Source organism: Mya arenaria, chromosome 16, assembly GCF_026914265.1.
Source record: "Mya arenaria isolate MELC-2E11 chromosome 16, ASM2691426v1".
In the NCBI taxonomy this organism is placed as follows: domain Eukaryota; kingdom Metazoa; phylum Mollusca; class Bivalvia; order Myida; family Myidae; genus Mya; species Mya arenaria.
Window position 1 is genome coordinate 12,091,612 of NC_069137.1, and position 22,129 is coordinate 12,113,740.

Here is a 22,129-nt window from a genome sequence, read left to right on the forward strand (position 1 = left end):
AGTATGCTGCCTGTGAAAAAGAAACACACGACAAGCAGCCTATTGCTAAAGCAGTAGGAATTGTGGAGATCAAACTTAGCTACATTGTAGATGGTAAGAGCATTTCTACATTACCTATCATATCGTCAGATCTGTGTATCTATATCTGATATTATTGAAATTCTTATTCTCATTCAAGGTCACCATAAGATCCTGTGGAATAAGAATGGTCGAACCTTTTACACAAGAAACTGCGTCCACTTAGAACTCGAAGGAGAAATATTTGTACGGCAGCCTGGCTACTACATCGTTTCTTCGCAGCTGAATATACGGCCACGAAGAGAGACACGCACACCGATAAATGAAGCCAGACCAAAGAATTTTATTCACCATGTTGATCTATTTTCCCACAAATATGGAACGACTGGTGTATTGATGCAAACCAAGAAATCAATTGAAGGAAATGGTGGTTATTTGACAAGTTTCCTGTCAGCGGTTTTCAAACTGAACAAATATGACAGGCTCTCTGTGTCTGTATCCAATCCTGAATTGCTCGACATTGACAATTACAATGATCATTTTCTGGTTTATTACACTTATGATCTGCCGAACTAAAGTAAGATTCTATCACGTTTTACTTTAATATTGATCAACATTGTCTCATAATTATGTTTTTTATCTGCAATTTAACGCTCCAATAATACTATACTAGGTTCATCCTCAAAATATTCCGGAAACCATGAACTGATGTTAATAGAACACACATTAATTCCTGATAACTACTGAGCGGTGGGTGGGTAACGTGAACTTTCGCAGAAGGAGAGCCAGAGGACGCGAAAAGACTTAGTGTTGAACTGAGCTCTTTCTTCTGGACGTTGCTTGGTACACTACAATATGTTTTGTTTCATTTCCTTGATTTTATGTTTTGTCAGATGCTTTTTTTTCCAAACGTCAATTTCAAATTCCGAAATAAGTCTTCATCATTGTAATTTTATATTTCTTCAACGGTTCCATCCATCATGTAATCATATACATTTAAATCAATCAAAGTATCGTTGCTTATTTTGTTTTAACTGCTTTACTTCAGATTTCAGTTTTGCATGTTGCCAATAATTTTACTACGATTTCATTGAAAAAAATAGTTCCGTAGTAAATATGCCGCGCCCATTAGTATCATTGCGCCCCATGACAGGACAGAAGTATCGAACAAACGCACGCGATTTCGATGAAAAATGCCATTGCACTTTATGCAGATATAATGTGAAATTGATAAACAACAACCAGCGTAAAGGAATGAAATTGTAATGTAAATATAATGTCATAATTCCCTCAGTGGTGTGCACTGCTTTTTTAATACGGTAAAATATTTTAATATTATAATACAATTTGTTTTGCCACACTGTTGCAGCCATATCATTCGCCATTGAATTATGTTTAATATTTTCATTCCAGGTGAATGGGACCCATGCAAACCGCAGAGGAGAGACAGGTAAAACATTCTCTTATATCTGTATATTTAAAGCCTTGATTAATTTTGTTACGTGAAATAAACATAAACCTATCTTAAATAAGAAAAAGTAATGAAAGCCTCGTTTTATATGACGTTCCGTTTGGATCAAAAGTCGCTTATAACCGAACCTGATTGTTTAAGAGTCTCAGATGTAAAGAGTCTAATTTAGATGACCAACCCGAATTGTTTAAGTACACTGGCTAAAGGCAATTCAATTGCTGTGTCAGTTAAGTACACATGACTTTTACTTTAGAAAAGAGCGCTGTTATAATTGCAAAACGTTTATTTCATAATAAAAAACATGAATTTCCGTGATCATAAGTGAACTACATTACGACCATTCACTAAATTTAAACCATTTCTGTTCTTATTTTGCTGCAAAAATATGGAAAATGTAAATTTAATTGGCGTTAACAGGAAAATCACGTGATAAAAACATGATAACAATAATGTTGTGCTGCCATTTTGATGTTGTCATTTCAAATATGTCAAAGTAGCGTTAAAATTGGTAGTTTGTAATTAGCGAAAAGCATTATGATCCAGAAAAAAAACTTACAGACCAACCAACTGATTGAGACAAGCACACTCGTAAATACATTATAATAAACCCTAAAGAAGAGACTATGTTTTGGTTGGGTAAACTGGAACATTTTTGCAGCCCTAGTATTTGAATTTAAATTATTTTCACAAACGTTTGATTTAAACAATAGTCTGAGAATTTGAGACGCATTTAAAATATAACAATTTAAATTGTATTGAGGTGCCTCACTCCTTGATTTAAATACCGCATGATGTTCATCTACATTTTAAACAAAATGTAAAATTAACCGAAGGATTTGATTATTATAATATAATAGAATAGTTTAGTTGGATTGAGTCTTATTGCTGTCATAGTAATAAGTAACGACTGGTATTTCATTCTTATTAACTAATGGAATTCCGTTCTTTAAGACGTATTCAAAGCTCATAAAAGTCAGATTTTTATTAAACCTGTCAGTCGATGTTCTTCATAAAATACCGACACCACACAGATTGACTTGTGCTTTACTGACTTGTATTATGCTGACACCATTTATCTTCTGTTTGTTCGTGGTCATTTTGTAAGTCAAGTTTTTGGAGCAAAGTTTATAGAGTGTAACGTTGGTTAGAGCTACCCTTGGTTTTTTACGTGCACCAATGCACCCATTTAACGTCCCTTTCGGAAGACATTTAGAATTTGCTTTGTGGCAAGGCGGGGAGTCGAACCAGCGACCACTGAATTGACAGTCAAGTGTTTTACCAATATACCATGGCCCCGCCACTGTCTTCTGAGACATGCCTTATGCGGCACAGCGTGTCTGTTGGAACACGGGTCGCAGGTCACAGAAAATAACATCTTTTAGGTTGTAAGTGTGATATGTCGTGCGTAGGAATATAGCACACTGCAACATTTCCAGCACAGCTTTTGAAGCTGACAACATTTATGAGCTTTGGAGAAAGACTGATTACCTTAACCACCTCTACAAACAACCTCTGACAACTAACCAGGAAGTTTTTGAAATACCATTTGGGTCAAAAACCCGCATTAAATTAGTTGTTGTGTATACAATTATATTATTTGTTTTTTAGAGATGCAACTGTATTTCATAGATAAATGTGCACCTTTATATTAAGACTTACCACTTTGTGTTTAGACTTGTAACTCTCTATATATTTACACCTGAAGCTCTAAATATAGATGTGCCATCAAAACCAAATTGAGATGCACCTGTATTTCTGTTCTTCTTTCGGTTATAAGCGACTTTTGACCCAAACGGAACGTCATATTGATAAAATTTTCCAATTTAAAAAAATAGAATGTGTGTTAAGAAATAATGCTTGCATTTGAAAAAAAAAATATAATGAAAAGTGTTACTCTAAAATGAAACAATGTACATACTTGCTTTTTGTCTATTTTAATCAGAATATTGTTTTAGAACGGGATTTATTGAAGGTGCATTTGAAAAATATTATTAAGAAATTTCAATGATTTTATGTAAGATATTGCTCTGCTAGTGTTCCAGTATAATTTTCTTTATTGATAAATTTGGCTTAAACAATCCAACATGTACATGAATTGAGAGAAAATAATAGTACACGTATTATTGACAAGTGTAGTAATGTGAATGTGATGTTCCTGGTTGTTTTCATGATGTTAGGCAAGCTTTGTGAAATATTTGCAGAACTGTTTCTAGCGTAACCAGTGAGCCGTGAAATAGATGAAGCATTCAAACCTTACACTGAGCTTTGCCAACTCCACAAGGAGGATGAGGACTATAAAGAGGAGGTGTAGGCAACACAGCTCATGGCTTCACATAATCAACACACCTCCCTTATTGTTCATGCTTTGATAGGTAGTGTAGTTAGTTTGTATTCATTAAGAATTTTATATTGACATTATGAATTTAATCCAAAGCAGAATTTATTTTTGAATTTTTGACTCCTGGGCTTGTCTCTGTATTTTTATTGTATTATCTGTATTGTCATTGTGCTTATGTTTTTATTTTAATGTACTGAAATGATAAGTTAAATTGAAATGAATAAAAAATATATGAAAACTAACATATTTTAAACACATCATTTTAATACTCTAACCAAAAAATTTCTCATTTTCATTAAAAAAGCTGATGAATAATTTTTTGACAAAAATATTGATTAAATTGTCCAGTTTTAAATAAAGAATATGAATTAAGAATGTTGCTTGCAATCGAAAACAAAATATAATAAAAAGTTTTACTTTAAAATAAAAACTGTACATACTTGTTTATGACTATTTAATCAGAATATAGCTTTTAAAGGGGATTTATTATACGTGAAATGAAATTTTCTTCTTGAATTGAGAGAAAATGAAAGTAAACTTTAACATTTAAAGATAAAAAAAATTATAGTGAACAAAAAGCGTTTTAGATTTTTTTCGTATATACCACTGTTTGAAAGTCAGTCACTAAGTACAGCACATCTTGTTAAGATCTTTGTGTGGAACTATGCAAACACATGAAAATAATTTGTATTGTATATTGTAAATAAACGGCTTATACAAATGTTTCTTTGAGCAAATCCATCTTATGAAGATATTGATACATTAAAGCTGTTATGCTGTATTGTTTATAGGCGAAGTCTTCACCCTGACGAAATATTGATCTTAGGCCATTGGGTCATAGTTCAGGGTATTGGTGACTTCGAGTTGAAAATCTGTTTTCAATACATTACTGAAGAACGCTCGGTCCAAGGGACCTCAATCTTGTTTGGCAGGTTGGTCATTAGGTGAGACAAATATCAATGTCATGGTGACCTTACGCTGAATATATTTTAATGGATCATTAATTGAATATCTTTTGGGCCCGATGATTTCCAACGTGGTAGGCATGTTGGCCATGACCAGTAGATAACACTTTTCGAAGTCAGTGGGAAGTATAAGGTCATCGTTACCCTGAGCTGAAAGTCGATTTCCGATCAATAAGTGAACAACGCTGGGGCCAAGGAACCTCGACCTTGGTAGGCATTTTTGTCATGACCAGCAGATATTCGCTTTTGATTCTGAGGTCAAAGGTCAAGGACTTGGTAACCTTGAGCTAAAAATCTGTTTAAGATCAATAATACCAATCGGAAAATGATTTTAATTATCAAAACAACTATAGATTTGTTTCCTTATGTATTCACAAAAACTCGCATACTTCAAACACTAAAGCAAATCCCTAAACTATCCCGAAGCCTTTCTTATGTCAACTTCTCTCGTGTCACCTACGGCGCGAAACAAGATGTTCAGACATGAAGCCTTTCAGTTCATAACCAATAGTTACAGTGCTAGCTCCCTTTCCCCCTAAAATAGTAGAAACCTGAACGTCCGCTTTATCTCTAGACAAATACTACAGCGCTAAAGAAAAATCCAGACTAGAAGCGAATCAATAGTCTTTACACCTGCTGGGTTACCTTTAAACTCTTAAAAGCTTTCAGTACAGAACGCAGAAGCGCTCTGTAAACTCATCACAAATTGCGTTGACTGTGGCTCAAAACTATTTTTCTTTGAAAGAACTGAGTATTAACACGTTGTTCAGGGACTGGCTTCCTACTCCAAAACACTTGAAAGGCCAGCAAATCGCAACGTGAGATTTAAGAAATATCAATTTCAAAGTGCATGTCACTTCTGTCCAATCGATGTTAATAACTTAACGTTTTCATAAAGCCATAAACCAGCCTTTCAAAGCAAACGCAAATACCACAATTTGAACACTAATAATTATCCCTTAAAATGAAAGTGCCCCTTTCGTCGCAGCTTTGTGAACTTGCTACTGTCCCATTTCAGACTACCGCTTAAAATCAATCAGTCCGGCAATCAGGCGGTGTCAGACTGACTAATTTGTTGTTCCTTTGTTATGTGTTTATTTGGGTGTGCTTGCGCCTATTGGCTGCATCATGGCTTGAACATGAATTTTAACCTCAATTGAAAAATGAAAATCTTTAACGAAGTACAATCCTTTATTGAAGTATGGACATCATAACATATTTTACATATAAAACAATTTAGTAACTCAAATGATTAAACAAATATTTTCCCGTCAGGAAAGCACGCGTCACTTCGGAACACCGAACAGCGGCCCCGGTTAATATTCCAAAGCAAAATTATATGCAAAATGTAAACATATATAAACACAAACAAAACTCTTCTTTTAACATTAAATACATTGTCCAGAAGCTGTTTCATCGGTATTTCTTAGTCGATTTTGATTAAAGTATAAAACAATGGAAACAATGGCCGACTTAAGTCTGTACAAACATTATTTATATTTAAGGAATGCATTGCGTGATTGATTTCATTATCGGGGTATGAACGCAGTTGGGATGGTCAAGTGTGTGGAGTCTGAAGGATTCCACGCGTACTTTGACCAGCCCAATTGAATTCATATCCCCGACAATGACATCGCTCTCGCAAAGCATTACTTATATTTACACCAAAAATTCATTATTTCATTAAAGAATTGTTAAAAATACTTCATTTCATTCAAGAAAACCTTACAGTAATCCTTCGCTCCCATTGTGTTATAACAACAATATAACAACCCGACTATAACAGTAAACATGTTATCAAATGACGGCAGAATAACGCGAGATAAGATCAACCACTTGAAAAAAACAACATTTAAACGTAAAATTGAAACATTAATGACAACAATTCATTTAACATATCATAAATTAACACTTTCTTAAATGTTGATTTATGTTTACGGCACTTTCTGTCAAAACACAAAAACAAAAAGATCAATGAATCATAAATATTGTTATGCAATCATTGGCATTCCGAACATATCCGAACACATCCAAAGATTTTGCGTTGATCGAATGATTACCACAATTGCAAAAAGGCTGTTCATTTAAGGAATGGAAGTTGGGGTGCAAATATACGTTGTACAACGATATCGTATGTATTTGGATCGGGAATTTGCACAGCTGTGCAGCTAGCTCTCTCGTCCTGTTGACGAATCAGATAAAAATTACACGGTATTAACGCAAAACCATAGCAAAGAAAAAAACACGATTAGTTTTCTTGAAATTAATCCTATTTTGATACGTTTATATGTGTTTGAACACCCGATCAGGCTGAATAAAATGCGATATCCACTACCATATGTTTACTTTAATAAGCTTTCTTGGAGGTATATTCTACTACTTTCATCGAAGTATCACCAGTATGGCTTTATCTGCGTAACATGTGCTATTTTACAATCACACCACGCCATCGATTTAACCACAAATATCAAAAAGCCGTCTTCAAAAAACTTTCCTTTGCAGAGGCACTATCACAGTTTGTTTCAATGTGACAGTTGGTTTGGATGTTTTCTAAACTGATTTATGACTTAAGGTATTCTATATACAAATATTTGAATTTTAAAAATCTGTTGAAACCATATTGTTTTGGTATAATATTCAAGGATTTAATGTAAAAAGAAAGAATATCTAAAACTGTTCCGAAGCAACTATACCAACAAGCTTTTGGTTGCCATTAAAGGCTACACAGTAAGTCATGTCTCGCCCGATTTCAGTTGAATTAGGGGCAAGAACACAAAGATCAATAGTCTGCAATCAGCAAGCAAGGTCCTTTAAAATAATTCTAGAAAACATATAGAATCACAATGTTTCACTATTGCTTGTATTGCCACTGACCGTATGGAATTGACAAATGCAAACACATTGAAAGATGTGTCGTAAGCGTAAACAGTGAACTCAAGCAATATTTTTACGCCTTAAAATACAGACTTCTGACAATAACTGTTCAGATATGTAAAGCACCTGAAAGTATCATAGTTATAATATGTGCAATGATATATAATATGTGAAATTGTGACTTTAACTGTGTTTGCGGTGGAAATATTGTGTCTTGTGACCTTAGATTTGTAAATCAGTCAGCGAGCTTCGTCTTATCTAACCGCCTAGTCCATGCATGTAAAAATGATGAAATCGTAAAATATTTCATTGTTGCAACAAATCTAATATATTGAAGTTTTATCCGTGTCACTACATCATCATATCAAGAGTGTCTCGACTATCGAAGAACGACTACGATTTAACAAAATAAGTATCAAAAGGTCGTCTTTAAAACAGTCTTTGCAGAGGCGCTATTGAGCTTTCTGAATATGACACTAGGTTTGGATGTCCTCTGAACAGAATATTCACATAAAGTACTCCTTGTATAAATATTTAGAGTTTCCATATTTAATGCCGCCATATAATCTGCCTTTTAGACGGGGTTGATGTTTAACCGAAGCAATACCAACACAAAACTTAGTTAAGACTTAAAAACCTTTTCTGTAATGTATTTTTCGGTTATGTAGTAATATATATTAATAACCAGAAAGCAATGCACGTTGGAATGGTACATGTGTGATTTAAGGTCACCAGTCATCGATATTTTACATTAATGAATACGCCTAATGAAGTTATGAGCTAATTTTGTATATCCAATACATTGATATGGACATAAACGCAAACTTCAAGTAGCCAAAGGTTTAAAAGGTCGAACAAAAGCTTAACGTAATATTATCATCTATACGATCAACGAAAGAACTGAAATGCTGGAGGAACGACAATCATGATTTTACCTTTGTTAAAAGTCTGTTCAGGCAAAATGTGTTGAAAACTGTTGCCAATAATAGCCTGTTATTCCCTAAGAATAGGTAATGTAAATTGATGATTATTAATACAATTAGCCTTCTTTATAACAGTAGTTGATTCACCTAATGTTCTACGATATATTAACATTGTTTTTATCTCACAGGTGTATTGCTAGTGTAAAGTTAATTAAATGATCCCCGATATTGACTTTGGACGTTTTGACAATTATTGTAGATACAGCAGAGTCTTTTAGTCAACACATTTTCATTTTCTGCGTAATTATCTTTCATAATGTTCACCTTTAGATCTGGAATACCAAATGTTCTTCTATTCCAAAAAATGCCATTCCATTCATAATTTTGTACTGGAGAATTTACCGAATTTTCAGGATAAGCTCAGTCTTGATTCAACTATCTGGTAAAATTAAGAAACTGTCAACGTAATTGCTTAAATATAGTTATACCTCACCCGCCTAGAAATTGAACTAGCTTAATTATATTTAGTTTCTCTAGTATTAAACGATTTCTCTGAGAACTCAACTGAATAGGAAAGGGGCTGTACTTCACCCGAAACTCCAAACCGTAACACAATAGTATTTTCCCTTTACAATATTTCATTAACACAGTGCTGATGTGCTTAAAGAATATACAGTATATCCTGACGGTTTTCTGGTAAAAAATGGGGGCTATATTTGTTGCTTTAATAGTTTGTTGAGACTAAAATATGGACCCAGTTTGAGTGTTATCTTGTGTTTTGCTCGAAATTAGATTAAATTTACATTTTACTGACCGTTCCAAGGCGGTACCTAACAATTCTTGATTATCATACCAGTTATATATATATATATATATATATATAGTATGTATGCACTGTGTTGTTTGTAGAGTTATGTGCTGTTCTATGTTTCTTGTTTGTGATTTTGTGTTCTATGTCATTGGCGTTTGCCCATTTCCACTAAACCGGGTTTATGTTTAAACATTTTGCTACTGAGCATGTTTCTGTAGCTTTTGCATACACTTTATAAGTGGCCCGGATTTAGACGCGCGGAATTAGAGGTGTCTGCCATCGATACCCATCAAGAAAAACGGAAATCATCGATAAAGAAAAATGAATCGAGATTACAATTTTTGTTCCCGACAGTTTTCAATCAGATCAGAAGGTGCGCAATGGGAGGACGCAATAGTTTAATTGCAACATGATCGTTGGGGATCGGAAAATTTAGAAGTCAAATTTATCCATGTAAATGATAACTGCAAGAAGTCGGTTTCTTCAAATTTGTGCAAATTAAACATATCTGCTATACAGTCGTTGTTTCTATCTTTAGATATTTAGATATATAATACATATTTGATTAGAAATATTGAAAGTAAACATAAATATTTGTATTTGGGTTTGAAAAAGAACTTCATAACGTTATAACGACTCAATACATTATCGTAAATGGTGGTGGTTGTGGTGGTCAGGGCCGTTCCGATTGTTACTAAATATTTTAATGGCTAGTGAGCTTACATAACTACGCAGCTAGTATAAAAGCTTTTTAGTACATTCGAGAGGTTATACCGAGCAGAACACAAGAAAAAGAACTGATCTCTTTCTCTCTTATCCATTATGACTTTGAAAGTGTGTATGCATAGTTAAATGTCTGTAATGTTAAATTATGAACATATTAATTATGTTATGTTTTTTTTCAAATAATACTCAAGTTTACTCAGTCTGAAATTTGGAGATGATGACCAAATTGTACGTAGTGAATAAGGCGTTTTTTAACATTACAATAGTGGCTTTCGAAATGTGTATTTTGGTTAACATGATGCCATGTATAAGTGCATGGACACGATTTGTCACATTAAGTGGTCGATTACTATTTTCACATTCATAAAATCATCGAGAAAGTGATTTTACTTGAATTTGGTTTAAACATATTGTATTGAGCAAAATTAATCAAAATTTTAATTCAAATACATGATCAAATTTCAGGATTGGACCGGTAGAAATAAACTTATGAAGTTCCTTTCCCTGTTATGATATGAATGATGATTTAAGGCAGCTGTTAGTAATGAAGTGATAATTATACAAGCTCATATTAAATCATGTTTAAAATACAGGTAATTGAATGAGAGACATTAAACTCAAATGCATATATCAAGGAAAAACATATTTATTAAACATTAATCAACTATATTAAAGTAGAAAAAAGTATAAGAAAAGAAGAAAGATGATTTAAAAAGAGAAGCAAAGTAGACGATCTGAGAGTGTTAATGGTTTTAGTCGATTTTAGTCAAGGATGAACTGCATCGAAATGTATTACATTTTTGTTCTTGTGTCATCACAATATAGTAAAGAACAGAGTCAGAGATTGAACAGTATTAAACATATGTTGCCTATGTTCAATAAAGAGAGGACAGATAAAGAGATAGTGGTATGAAGTTTCCTGCCTTACACATCACCAAAATGGTTGAGGAACTATAGTTTAACATATAAATGCTGATTCAGGGAACTACAATCATTGCATAGGCAAGTGTGCAGAACCTAAAGCCGTCGATTCCCGTAATAAAATAGTCGAAGGGTTTTGGGCTTAGCAGATAAGAAGTATGATTTAAAACTAGCGATATTGTATGAGAATTCCATGTTTATTGTAGACGGAAGGAATGTATTCATATACAAAGAGCAGTGGGTTCTGAAAGAAGATATATTGGATGAATTTCTAATAATAGAACAACAATTTTCTTCATAAAGATATTGAAAGAAAACATAATGATACCTTAAATCATTTCAGTTAGGTGAAAAAAATTAAGAAATTTGTCAATTGAAACCACCACCCCAAGGTTCGGAAGGAAGCGGGGACTTTGACGTTCGGTCCAGCCAATCCCGGGCTAAATCCCCACCCTGCGGGAACAAATTGCTGGTTCAATCCCGCCAACGCACCCGCACGCGGGATACCTAGGTAAGGCCTATTGTAGTTACAATTGACCGAATGGCGACACACTGAATGCATCTATTTATCCATTTCATGTATGTTAATTTTCTCTCTAAAATAATGCATGCTTCAGTCATTAAATATAGACATGAACTAATTCAATTCCATATTATAAATTTCATTTTCTGATTTCTTATTACAAAGTAGCCTAGTGCTCATGTGCAGATCTACTTCACCAAAGCAACGCTTAATTCCAAGGATGTTTTTTTTTAAATAATTGCATTTGTTAACAATACATTTGCTTTTTCTTTAGACATTTTACTTAAAAGGAATGGGATAAATATGTACTATGTGAGTTGGTGGCTATGTGGAAATGAATCGCCCCTCGATACTAATTTAAAGATACATTGCACTCGACCTTTCGCCTCGGTCGATATGGGCATCATGCACGCAATTTTAATTTGATACAACCCCTCAGATGGAAGGTATAGTAGTTTTACATCACAACAAGTCTCCGCCGTGCTATTATCTCAGTAATTCAAAAGACAAAAGCAACAGTAATTTCAACCAAATGTATAGGACTTTTAAAATCAGCATTTTCTTTCATAGGAAAATGTACTAGTACTTGCATACCAGCTTTTTATTGTTACAAGCGTACAAAGATGGTCAACATTTATAAGTCTGATGATCCCGTGCTTTATTGGTATATTCAACAATACTTTTAAGTAAGTTGATGCTATTTTTAGATAATTCCCTATACGCGAAAATAAACTATATTATATTACCATTGATAATTCAAATCTTATTGTTTGTACATGTTTGATCAAGATAATACACTTTAAGATCTTTAACTTTAGATTACAAATTGGAAATAAACCATTAAACTGTATGACAAGCTGTATGAACTTGAAACTTGTTGATATTCCTTCTTTGGAAGCGTCGTTCAAATGTCCCTTTGCTACGGTGTATAAATATCGCAATGAGATAGATGTTCGGTTGGTGATGAGTTGTCCCTGTAGTAAATTAATAAATGATAAACAAGGTTATCGATATCACGAAATGAGTCAAATATTTTCGAAGCTATTCACTAAGATTTACGACATACTCTCGAAATACAAATACAGTCTTAAATATTTGATCATTATTTTGTGCTAATGGTATTACTCGTCCTGATTTCTATAGCGATATTCTCAGAAAGCTACGTATAATTAAAACGCTTTCACCAATAGGACTAACTGATTGACCTACTGATATTCAAAATACGCTCAAGACGATGTTATTACAGAATTGGCTTACGTGATATGTGTAATTTAGTATTTGAAAAAGAATTTCTTACATAACATTCACGTTGATTCCAACTATCCGCGACGACACTAGTTGACAAACATTTAAGACACATTTCGTAAAGTTTTCGACTCGGTTCGATTTTTTATCTCGGAGAATATACGACAGCATTTTTTTTTCTAGTTTGTACAATGAAACCTTCATTATTAAACTTTTTGATTGACTTTATTGCCGTTTTAGAGCTAGCACTGATGTTTCGGTTTATATCATTAATTCGCAGGTTAATTTTGTATCCGATTGTTGGGAACATGACGTTTCTGTATCAGTTGCTATCAAGCTAATGCTGGCTCTCATTGGGCTTATATATATTTATTTGAAATATTGATTTTTGTGTGCGGTTACGGACATACAATGTAGTTATAGCCTCCAGTAGACTAGTGTTTTCTGTATATCACTGACCGTTCCAAGAGGGTTATCCTATCAGTTATTGGTAAAGTTATTATGATACGAGTGTGTTATGTTGTATGGTACTTGTGCGTGTGTATACGCATTTGTTTGATTATTTCATTGTCGTTTAGCCACTTACATTGTCCCTCTAACCAGGGTTAATAGTTCGACTTCTGGGCTTGGTCCATTTGTTTTTATTGCTGTATTAATGCGTTATAAAAGTATTGCATTTTAATAATATTGTGGAAACAACATTTGAACCATTAAAAACACATGTACAACGACCTCTCGAATATACAACTTGCATTTTAACATTAACTATAAAGTTCAGATGTCAAGGTACAGTTGAGTGAGCCAAGAGCATAACTATGTCTCTTGAACATTTAACCTTATACACATCAGACTAAAAACATTTATACATGAACTTAATTAAATTAAAATATCAAGTGTGTAGTGTTGATGATTTGTTAAAGTATTGCCTAAAACAATAAAGCAAAAAATAACACAACAACATCTGGTTCATTTAAAACAGATATTCAACAACAGCTCATATTTATAAATGGCACTTCAACAGTTATTGTAAGCTTCAGATGTCCAAGTACAGTAAAATATTGGTGAGCAAAGAGCATAAAATTGTCTTTAAAACATTCATTCCTCAGAAATATCACACCAATATATTTATACAAGAACTATTTCACACATACTGTTTTCAAGTAATATCACTCAAAGCAGTTATATATCACACTAATCATTTATTTATAATATGATAAATATCACAAAATATGTATCCAAGAAATATCAAATTATTTACATAAAATATATGTCGCACACATTGTTTATTCGGAGAATTGTTATTCAGTTTTTCAAACGTTTTCTTGAACTTTAAACCTGAATGTTCGAGCATATGCTTTTCTTACAAAACAAAATAAAGACTAAAAATAAACAGTATGTTAATTTATCAATCAAATATCTTTATAAACTCTTTGCGTTCTTATACGAAATATGAACTTCACACGGCAAATGCACTTCGCAATTAACTGATTAACTGAGTGTTTACCCCACTTGCGCCTCCAATTTAAAATTGTGCCAACAACCTATAGTGGTCTTTGCAGTGAGGGAGGGCTGAATACCCATGTATAATGAATCAAACTCTAAAACTAAAACAGGGATATTAATTTGGTCGTCTTATCATGCCCTGTTTAATTTCAAAGTGTTATCGTGCTATTAGTTTTTGGAACATAAATACATTAATACAAGTTCATTGATAGTTGTCCATTAAATGTTTGCACTAAAAACGAACAAATAATAAAATAATAAAAAAAAACTCTTTTAAAAGAAATATTTTACACAAGTTCATATAACGACCATATTTTCAAACGTGGCTTCAACTATCTGTATATGAACTATCACATAAATCATGTAATATATAAAAATGTCTCAGAAAACATTTCTTAAAAATATCGCACACTCATTTCTATAAGATATATCTTATAAAGCGAAATATAATATGTATCATACAATCATTTATCACACAAATCAGTAGGTATTTTCTTCTTTTTCTTCTTCTTTATATTATAAGTATTTATAATTATTAATAATACTAATATCATTATTGTTATTATTATTGTTATTATTATTATTATTATTATTATTATTATTATTATTATTATTATTATTATTATTATTATTATTATTATTATTATCAATGTTAGCATTATTGTTCATGTATTTAAGTGAAAATTTCAGTATGGCACACTATAAGTGTAAAAAACCAGGAAATTATCATTGTATTTGTCAATATCTAACAGTTCAGGATTGGATACAGAAACAGAAAGCCTGTCATATTTGTTCAGCTTGAAAACCGCTGATAGAAAACTTGTAAAATAGCCTCCATTTCCTTCAATTGATTCCATGGTTTGCATCAGGACACCAGTCGTTCCATATATGTGGGAGATCAACATGATGAATGAAAGTCGTTTGTCTGGTTTCATTCATAGTTTTACGTGTTTCATTGCGAGACCGTAAATTCGGTTGCGAAGAAACGATGTAGTAGCCAGGCTGCCGTACAAATATTTCAACTTCCAGTTCCAAGTGGACGCAGTTTTTTGTGTAAATGATTACAATTAAATTTAAGTCTATCTTTGGGAATAACTTCAGCATATGCATGACTTTCATATGACATTGTACAATAGCCCTTAATAATGTCTTAAGCACAACATTCGACGCATCATTGCCTTTCACTATAAAAGTTTAAGGATGAAATTCCTTTCCTTGTATATATCACAGTGTATGCGTCAAAACAGAAAATGTGGGTTTTAAGAAAACTCTTTATGCAAAACAAATACCATCAATTTTGTTTTATCTATCTCATCATATCATTTATGATTCTTCTAAATGTTTCATGTACTCAATACAATTTTTTGTCCTTGTTATTATATAACTTAAACATATAATTTAAATGCAGGAAATTATTTGAATACATCATGCATTCGTACACTTTGATGGCCCTTATAAAATAGCATTGAGTTATGAATATTTTAATTGTTTAAAAATTATTTCGATCCTGATAATAATAATGTTAAAAAGCGGAGGAATTTAAAAAATGCTTTCGTTAAGGTGAGTAGGAAACGTGTTAAGAAATAAACTTTATTTCTAAAACGTTTCAAAAGTTAATTAAATTAAAAAATAGAGAACATAATGATATTATTCAAAATGAAACATGAACGGAGTGAGCGAAGTGATGAAGCCCTTCTTAATCATAAAGGGTTTATTCAGATCATCTAACTGGCTTAGAACACAACCTTATGGCTGACAAATGTAAAACGTAAAGCCTGACTCAGAGTTTGTGTATTGAATTAGTGTCATTAGGAGGAGAATTTTTCACCCTTGAAAGTTTAACTTTGAGTAATTATAGGACGTCAATATGAAAAACTGCGATCTTTTCTCAGCAGTCTTGTTTCACTGAGTTCCAGATATTTACACATTAACTCATCCCAAGACAAAAAAAAGACAAAAAAGTTCTCAAAACGGCTTTGTCTATACATAAGCCGTGTATTTGTGAAGTTTGAAAAACAGTTTGGTCTTCAATTTTGGCATCTACAAAATGTTGTTTTAATGCATTTTTTCGAAATAAACTGCATGTGTTTGTCCGTTGAAATCAATTGATACTTAGTCTGCTTTCATAGCAATTATCAAACGAAAATCATGATAGCAAATTTCTGTGACACAATCATGATACTTTGAAAAAAAAAAGAATTAGCAGATTATCGCTGTGTTCTACTGCTGCTTGTTTTGCATCCTTGTCATATTTCGCCACTTAACATTCAGTTCACTGATTGTAAAGGGTACAAGTGTTCTAACGAGCTGATTTAAACAATCCTGTCACAGAAAACCTTGCTGATACATTATATTCCATGCAGACACGTAAAATAAGATATTTGGTTTTAAAATTAACTTTTTCTACTGAGCATGTTTCTGTAGCTTTTTGCATATATATTGGTAACTTTTTATTGATTTCTATTATTTGTTTTTTCTTTATTTCGTTTTTGAGATAGCCACTTTTTTCTTAATTTATTGAGTGAAGTAGTTCAATAGTGGTCCGCTTTCCGGGTATAGTAGTAGTATTTTAAACTATCTGTGACCGACGGAAGTTAAACTAATCCGTAATGTAAGTTCTGGTACGGATTTCAGATTCATAATTGACATACACAAATATATAAGAAATCAATGTAATAACATAAAAACACGATAGTGGTTATATAAACACACACATACACAATAATAACAAACAGTATGTATGCTGAATGATGCCATGAATCGGTCTGTCAGTTATGAGCCATAGCGTATAAGTGTCAACTATGCAACGATACACTAATTGGGATCATTTAATAAGACGAGTCTGAGTGATCTATAAACAGAAGATGTAGATGTGACCAATTGGAAAAATTAAATATTGAAAATATTGTTTGTTATTGAATTGCATTCGCAAAGAACCATATGTTACGAAAATAGTTTTTATATGGGAACATATTCTACTTGACATTGACACCGTTTTCGCTCGACGAGTTAAGACGTTTAAACAAGCATACTTGACAATCAATGGAATTTAAGAGTAAAATTTGTAAACATATTAGATGAACTTTAAACAAATATGCATGCTGGTACATGTCAGTTGTATATATATATTATACGGAAAGGATACTCATATAAATTATACAAAATTGCGCTGTTGTCAACTAGCATACAATCATATTATCTACATTGTGATAAAAAAGCCATAAATACTGACAATCAAAATCAATGAACATAGAGATCAATAACACACAAAAATATGTTCGCTAGAAAAGTAAGCAAATACGAGGGTTAACATCATAATGAAACAAAACAAATACACAAATTGTATTTTTTTTTGTAGTTGCATTGCAACATGAAAAACACAATTATACTCAATTTGTAAATATAAGTTCTAAAGGGATATAGAAACCTAAAACATTATTTCAAATACCCTGAAGATACAACATACTTATACATATGCATAATCACAATAGAATATAAACATACAGTGGTAGCACGGAAATATTGCGGAAATGGTAGTTTAAAAAATATTTGGAAAATGAAATATGACTCATTGTCTCACAATCGCATAAAAAGCCATAAAAAAGGCGTGGGTATAACGACGAATAAGTCCTTGTGACAATGACGTCACTTCTTGTATAACCCCTAGAGTGACCTACTTGTTGTAGTTCAAAGATTATCTAAGGGGGCGAAACAACAATATAAATATATCAGTACAACATACACATACATTTGAAATACATAGCAAATTAATAAATTTACATTTTACTGACCGTTCCAAAACGATGCATTGAACTGTTTGTGGAGTTTCTTGCTGTTGTTCCATAATTCATGTTTGTGATTTTTTTTGTGCTATATGTCTTTGGCGTTTATCCCGTGCCATTTAGCGGGGTAAATGTTTAAACTTTTGGCTACTGAGCATGTTTCTGTAGTTTTACAGGTCAGTAAATTACTTTAACGAACCATGAATTATTTCCTTTCATTTTACATATGCTGAATGCTCGCATGTGATATTCTAAATGTTATTATTATTGCAGCGTTAAGTTGTGCTTAAACAAAATATAAAATATCGCCTTTAAATGGATGGGTTAAAGTAATTGAATCTTATTTCAGTATGGCAGATCATAAGTGTAATAGACAAGGAAATAGTCATTTGAATTGCCAATGTCGAGCAATTCAGGATTGGATACAGATACAGAGAGCCTGTCATATTTGTTCAGCTTGAAAACCGCTGACTGGAAACTTGTAAAATAACCACAATTTCCTTCAGTTGATTTCTGGCTTTCCATCAGGACACCAGTCTTTCCATGATCGGAAAGGAGATCAACATGATGAATGAAAGTCGTTAGACTTGTTTCATTCAACGGTGTGTGTTGTCCCTTGCGAGGCCGTAAATTCAGCTGCGAAGAAACGATGTAATAGCCAGGCTGCCGGTCAAATATTTTGCCTTCGAGTTCCAAGTGGTTAAATTTATTTTTGTTAAAAGTTCCACCATCCTTGTTCTTAACTGCCGTGTGATGACCTTAAACAAAATCAAGATCCGGAATAATATGAGATAGATATACACATACCAAACGATATGATATATAATGTTAACTGTTCTTACCATTTGCCATGTAGCTAGGTTTAAACTCCACAATTCCAACTGCTTTAGCAATGGGCTGCTTGTCGTGTGTAACTCTTTTATAGGCAGCATACTCTTCTGCTATGTCGATGATACCTGCTTTTTGTAATAAAAACATTAAGATATGTGTAATTGATGGATATGAGAAATGTCCATACACCAAGTATGCAGTTTTTAAGCGATGCATTGAACATCTATTCATCCGCATTTGCATTCATTGGCAAAACTCTCAACTTATACTTACTTTGACCTGAACTGCCGTAGTGATACTGAGATGTCATTTCCTGAAGAATATATTAAGAGGATGTCTTAATATTTATAAGACAAGACACATATCAACAAATTGGCATAAATATCTGAGTTTAAGACATAAGACGTGTGAAGTAAAATACTTAAGTATACTTATAAGATCACTGCTATGTTTTAATTGAGTACAACTATAGCGTTGACACATACTATTATGTTTAATATCTCAAAAGGTCTAGTTGAAATCAAAATTTAAGATCATTGTAGCAGGTTCGACATGCATGTGATTATTTTTACAGTTTCTGGCGAAATATTTGGTTTGCAATTGTTTTAACGAGAATATATGCGTTACGCTAAACATTAAATTATTTCTGTTTCAATGCCTTGTTTTTATTTAATCTATATTTATTATTTTAATCTTTAGAAGCTTAGAAAAATATTATAATAACATGTACTTTAGTTCGAAAGATTTGATTTGCTTAAATAAACTGTGTACTTAATGATTTACCGTTTGAAACAATATCTGAATAATGCTTTCAACAGGTCCGCAACACATCTCATCGTCTCTTTGTTTGATAGCAGAACGACCAGCAGGTTCTGGACTTGGTTTTGTGTTGTTATTATACTTCATTTTTTCGCAGGGAATGCATGTTATGCTGCCTTGAGGCTGTGTTAAAAATGTTCTGACAGCAGCAGAGGCTATTATCAGATCTAGGAACACAAGCGTCAAGATCACGGTCACTACAATACAAATAACTGCTACTTGTTTTGAATGAATGCGATTGCATTTACTGGACCCCTGAAAAAATAACACATTGTTTCATATTACATCTTGCCGAGTTATAGATGAACAATAAGTTAAAAATTACTTAAGTGCAAATGAATCAATATCAATTACTTATAACCATCAACTTTGTCAACTTTTGCCTCAAGCTAACTTTCAACATATGTGTAATAGTATATGAATAACACTAACAACACAATATCTCAACTTTATGTTTTAAAACGTACCCTTTCCTCTCCTGTGGGATTTGGACCGTTAGACATGATGCCCCTGAGTACAGTAAAGGAGTTTACGGCTGGTCTCCTGCTTGTTGTGTATGCGCTACGGTGTACCTGGTATCTAAATAGTGCTGATATCTGGCAGGATTAGAGTCCACAATGTTCCACCTGCATGAGTAAAACCAGGTCTGATCCGACAATCATTTAAGCTAATAGCATATCAAATATAAGTTTATGTAAGTGTTCAAGCGTTATATTAACGTTTAAATTGTTATCATGATTTGATATGTATTTTAATTATTGTAAAAGAAGATGTCATGTGTTACATATGAAGTATCTGTGTACCAATATCGATAAAGGTCTCAAAATATTAGATTTGGTCAAAAACATTGGTGGAAAAGCAAAAAAAAGGATAAGTGTTGAGAAAGGTAAAACTTTAAAAACAAAACACCTCTATAAGCGGTCTAGTCTCAGTGATTGTTTTATCGCATTGTAAAGGCAAGGACCTAGATCCCACGGTTGTTGAAGTCAGCCTGGACCAAAATCAAGATGAGGAAGTCGTAGAAATGAACAGGATGCTAGGAGTGTATACATGTTCTGCACTGAAGTCTTGTTTAAATTATGAGTCTTTTTCTGTCTGATGTGCTTTGTTTTAAATGTTTAAAAACAGGTTCAAAGGAGATTTTCAATTACTGTTATAACATATAATATTAAAGTAGACCTTAGTGTCATTGCTTTGTTGTTTCAAGTTATTATCGGTTAAGGCATCTTATCGGTTGAAAACGATGAACGTGATCGTAATTGCTCTTTAAAAAATCACACACGCACCAACCCACACAAACACGCACACGCACACGCACAAACACACACACACACACACACACACACACACACACACACACACACACACACACGCGAGCGCGTGCGCGCGGATGCACGATAAACGGACTAATTACTGAACTTGTTTGTTGCTGAGTGTTTTATAATAACAATGCCGCCTAGAAAATAAGTCATGGGCTAAACTCATGCTTAATGAAATTGCTTCATCGTAACGCGACACTCCTGTTCAAAATCAATACGTACACATGTATAACAAACATTGATTTTGAGTGATTAACATTTAACTAATAACTTAGTAATGTATTTATTGAAAAATATTAATTACTGATAACACGATTGTAACCGTGTATTTAAAAGCAAAAAGCACAAAACAATATTAAATGAATGGTGAATGTTAAAGAAATATTATATATGTGATATACTATAGTTTCATAAGGTTGAGTGATCACAACTGAACTCACAATTGTCAACATTGAACTAACAATGACCAGTATCATCATAACCAGTCCTTTTGTACTATTACCACGAGAACAAGAAATGGTGTAGCGCTTCGTCTTTTTATTAGTTGGTGTTTCATTGGCACATGTTTAATTATTTATTCCCTGTAGCTTTCACTTTTTTATTAAAGACGCACTTTATGTTTAAGTTTCTTTGTTGCTGAAAAAAATTGTTCTAAAACATGTTTCCTACTCTTTATAAGTATCAATCAGGCCATGTCGTTAATTAGATATAAATGCAGTAATTATGGTATGATTAAGATTTATGCATGTTAAAGTTTTTCATAGAAGTCATGATTAAATAACTTTGTAAACGCGATAATAAAACTAGTGACATAAACATGATGACACAATATATATTTTTTTTTTCAAATAACGTCAGAAAAGTTTATTAAGTTGCTGCCAAAATATTTCATCATAGGATTATAAACGTCATATTGATAACAACACCATTGTATTGAACAAAATGTTTTACCTTTGTAAGTTCCTTGTCCTATTATAAATGTTCTTGAAATATCAGCGCAACTCCAAACCCACACCAAGTTCAATGTTTCGTCTTTCCAATTAGTTTTACGTTTGGCGAT

At 32.8% G+C, this 22,129-nt stretch overlaps 1 long non-coding RNA gene across 1 annotated transcript; it reads left to right on the top strand.

Moving 5' to 3' along the window:
- Positions 1–445: 445 nt before the first annotated feature.
- Positions 446–3,779, top strand: LOC128221829 (uncharacterized). The gene is made up of 3 exons (XR_008258996.1): positions 446–595; positions 1,432–1,468; positions 3,691–3,779. It is a non-coding gene; the product is annotated as an uncharacterized LOC128221829 (long non-coding RNA).
- Positions 3,780–22,129: the final 18,350 nt, after the last annotated feature.